Source organism: Zalophus californianus, chromosome 14, assembly GCF_009762305.2.
Source record: "Zalophus californianus isolate mZalCal1 chromosome 14, mZalCal1.pri.v2, whole genome shotgun sequence".
In the NCBI taxonomy this organism is placed as follows: domain Eukaryota; kingdom Metazoa; phylum Chordata; class Mammalia; order Carnivora; family Otariidae; genus Zalophus; species Zalophus californianus.
In genome coordinates, this window is record NC_045608.1 from 29,614,584 (window position 1) to 29,619,182 (window position 4,599).

General features: G+C 37.7%; 1 pseudogene; it reads right to left on the reverse strand.

Annotated features, from left to right (window-relative positions):
* Positions 1-3,960: 3,960 nt before the first annotated feature.
* LOC113912347 lies at positions 3,961-4,348 on the reverse strand (annotated as a pseudogene).
* Between the last annotated feature and the right edge of the window lie 251 nt (positions 4,349-4,599).

Sequence of the window (4,599 nt, forward strand, 5' to 3'; positions counted from 1 at the left end):
AGGAAAGCTGTGTCCCAGGAGCATGAAATGGGGTGAGGTCATTGGGGTGGTGCTGCAGCATTGGAGGGGTTAACAGCTTTGGAGTGGCTAACAGGGGACCCCAGTTCCCTCCCTCCTCTGAAACTTCCCAAAGTTACACATGTCAAAAGTTTGGCTGGTAGATTGTTCAGTTTTTTTGAACCTCTCCTGACAATAGGCTGGCTTAGTTAAACTCATTTCAGGAGGGGGCGATGCAGGTGTGTTCTCAAAGTGAAGCCTGTGGTTCAAGAAATCAGGTATTTTTTTTTAACCATGAGCTTTTATTTTTTATATTTATTTGACAGAGAGAAAGAGAACACAAGCAGGGGGATTGTGAGAGAGAGAAGCAGGCTTCCCGCGGAGCAGGGAGCCCGATGTGGGACTCGATCCCAGGACCCTGGGATCATGACCTAAGCCGAAGGCAGATGCTTAACTGATGGAGCCACCCAGGAGCCCAAGAAATCAGGTATTGAACAAGAGGCATTTTTATGGAAACAAATAAAAACAATGGTTAATGATTGGATCAAATTATAGCAGTTCCTGAGTTCTGAGAGTTGCCAGTGGAGAAGCTTTCCAGATATTATGTTCAAATCATCTTCAGATAGAGTGACAACAGGCTGTAACAATATGAGTGTTATCAAAACATCATGTGGTTTTTTTTCACAACCATCCTCATTTCTACTAAATATAGCCAAATTAACATTAAAATTTGTTTGCAAAATAAGTCTAGTTTCAAAAAGAACTTGGTCTGATTATTTACATAAGTGCAACAAGAATAGTAGTTGACCACATAGGCTCTTTAAAACATGTTTTGTTGGAACTTTTATATGAAACCTCTGGATTGAATGTTTAACAGCCCCTCCAGGCCAGAGGCTGAGCCAACACTTGTGCCAAATACTTGCCATTAGACTTTGCCTGCAACACCTGTAGACTTGGGTAAATTCCTCTCTTCTTGAGGTACCCAAAATATCTATGGTTCCTGAACCTGCCAGAAAATAAACTTCTTTGTTTAAAAATTTTTATTTATTTGTTTATTTGGCAGAGAAAGAGAGCACAAGCAGGGGAGTGGCAGGCAGAGAGAGAAGGAGAAGCAGACTTCCCACTGAGCAGGGAGCCTGACTCCCGCTCGATCCCAGGACCTCGGGATCATGACCTGAGCCAAAGGCAGATGTTTGACAGACTGAGCCACCCAGGTGCCCCAGGAAGTCACCTTCTTGACTCACCAGGTAGAGCTGCTGGAAACTGTGGAAGCAGGTGCTAACAGGCCGATATTTCCAAGAGGCTGCATTAGTTCACTAAAGTCAGTCTTAGTTCCTTAAAGCTGCCTGGTCATATCTGAGATTATGTGTACGCATATTTCTTTCAAATATGACATTCTTGTCAAATTATTGATAATATAACCAAAGTTTCCAATTATATGCTGTTACAAGGAAAACAGATTCTTATTGTACTTATGCTAATAAACATACCACCGTAAAATATGAGAATACTCACTGACAATTTCTGAGTTCTGGAGGGGTCAGGCAGGGAGAAAAGATAACTTAATTTGTTCACAAATGTGTATTTTATCAAGTTGTTATAGATCAGTTAGTGTAAGAGATGTTTCCTTAAATATGAAGGAAGAAAACATTTTGAAAAGTCAGCCAAACAAAAAGTCAAAAATTATAATCATCCACCTCTGTACATTATTTCGTGTATTGGTTTTGTTCTGTTTGAATCCAGTTTTTCTATTAGTTCTCAAAATTTTTACTTTAGTTTGACTATCTTGAAGGTGTCAGAAAGTTATATTTGTCAAAAGTCTTCCCCATGAATATCCTTGAAGTTAAAATTCATTTGCAGTAGCATCGGAGTAGAATGGGAACTGTACATGACAAAACATGAAAGTGGCCATGGCTTAAGACAGGATTAGAGTTCATTATGAGGCAATTGACAAGGAAATGTGGTAATTCCCGTGACACACAACACAAACACATATCAAAGGCAAATACACCAAGTTACATAGTTGTAAGCAAAATGTAGAGTTGTTTTTAATATTAAAAATTGAGTTTTTGGGGGCATCTGTGTGGGGCAGTTGGTTAAGCATCTGACTTTTGGTTTCAGCTCAGCTCAGACCTCATGGTCATGAGTTCGAGCCCCACATCAAACTCCACGCTCAGTGTGGATTCTCTCTCTCTCCCTCTGCCACTCTCACTCGTGCTTTCTCTCTCTTTCCTCTCTCTTCCTCAAATAAATAAATAAATACATCTTTTTGAAAAACCAAGTTTTTACTATAAATTAAGGTCCTGATAAACATAGGAAATATTTTGGCAAAACAGAGTACTTCTGTCTAGGCTGATAACTTTAAAATTGAATAAAAACTTTTTTTTAATGCAGAACAATAGTTCAAGAAAAATTTATCCTTTTAACAAATAGAAAACAGAATTTTAATTTTGCATCCATATATTTTGATATTAAAATTCATTCATTTACTTAAATTTATCTTAATTTTAACCAGTATTGATCACACATAAATTTCCTTTCCAGATTCCTTTTCTAAAAACTTACTACAACTTTCTCTTATACACTTAGATTTTGAGCTAAATTTTCTTTCTTCACAAAACCAGCCTCACTTTAGGACAAATTGATATTTCTTTTCCCTCAACAAAATAGATATTCACATTCCTCATATTTTTTTTGTCCCCCAAAAAACCACATGTCTTACTTTCCTGGAACCCAGAATTGTGATCCTTATTATTTCTAGGAGCCTAATTTATATTTAGTACAATTCCTACCTCTTAGAAACTTTATTTTCTATTTTCTCTTGCCTCCACAGAGGCAAGAGAGGGAAAACTGAGAAGGAAGCAATTGTGAACTGTTTCTTATGCCAGTGTTTTTTTTTTTTTAAGATTTTATTTATTTGAGACACACAGAGAGAAAGAGAGGGCACAAGCAGGGAGGAAGGGCAGAGGGAGAGGGAGAAACAGACACCCCGCTGGGTGGGACTCGATCCCAGGACCCTGAGATCATGACCTGAGCCGAAGGCAGATGCTTAACCAACTGAGCCACCCAGGCACTCCTTATGCCAGTATTCTTTAGATTAGCAAGTTTATGAATACATTTCACAGTTTTTTAGAAACATAACACCATATTTCAATAAAGCACAAACCAGGTTTACTAACAGAGCCATATTTATCACTATAGTTTCTCTGTAGTATGACAAAAATAGAGTAACTTGTGGTTAGCAATTAATGTTTTTTTAATCTTAATTAACTTAGCAAAAAATAAAGAACTAAATAGTTAGGAAGGCTATACTCTCCATAGCAAATGAAAGATTAAATTCAATCCCTATCAAACCCCCAAATTCCTGTTTTGCACAGTCAAAGATGATCTTATAATTTTAGTGGAATTAAGGAACTCAGAACATGCAAACAATCCAGAAGAAGAACAAATTTGTAGGACTCACAATTCCAGACTTCAATACTCACTAAAACTTACTTATATAACTACAGTAATCAAGAATGTGGTACTGGCCTAGGGATGGATATACAGATAAATCAAACATATTTGGGAGTCCAGAAATAAATCTCTCATCTATGGTCAATTAATTTTCAAATGGGTACTAAGAGAATTTAATGTGGAAAAATTGGTCTCTCCAACAAATGGTGCTGGAACAACGAGATATCCACACAGAAAAGAATGAAATTAGACCCTTACCACATACTACATACAAAAATGAATGTAAAATAGATCAAAGATTTAAATTTTTAATGCAGTATCTTATTTATTCTGTTCATTAATAACTAATACTCAAGAACATTTATAATATTGATAGAGCTTAATCTAAGAGAATCAACTTACTTTTTTTACATTTCACTATTGGGTACAGAGAGAGTCGAAATAATTATGGTCAAAATTATTACATAAAAAATTATAGGAAATGCTTGGTGTTATTCTACATACAATTTAGGTTTTGGCATAAAGTTTTTTGGTTGCAAGGAAGAACATTTGGTTTTCTTCACTAATAGGAATATCTCTTAATGCTGGGATGGCCTTTTCTTGGTATTTCTTCTGCTGCTGATTTTTAGCAAGTTATCTGTGATTGTATGAGTGGAGTTGAATGGAGAGGTACCCATCATGTTTATTCCAAATAAGAGTACGTAACCAATTATGATAGTAATGAGGAGGTAGATGGGCAATCCAACTACCCAATATTTTTGAGGCCAATAGGTTAATCCTAAGGAGTTTACCCAAGATTCAGTAATAAATGCCCGCACAAGATACAGGGAGCTTAAGAAAAGAACAAACCCTAAATCGGTTTTTCTGGCAATTGTGATGGTGAATTTTCCACCATTTCCCCTGTGGCTTTAGATAATCTTGGGTCCTTGAAGGGCCCACTCTGGCCCCTCCCGACAGCTCGCCACTTCAGCGCCCAGTTCCCCACGCAAGCGCCTTTTGCAAAGCCTCCTCGGGGGCAAGAGAGGGAAAAACTAAAGGAAAGGCCCGGTTGCTATGGCACCCCCCTCCCCGCCCAGGCGCAGGTGCACAGCGCAACCCAAAGATCTAAATTTAAGAGCCATAGCTATAAAAGTCTCAGAAGAAAAC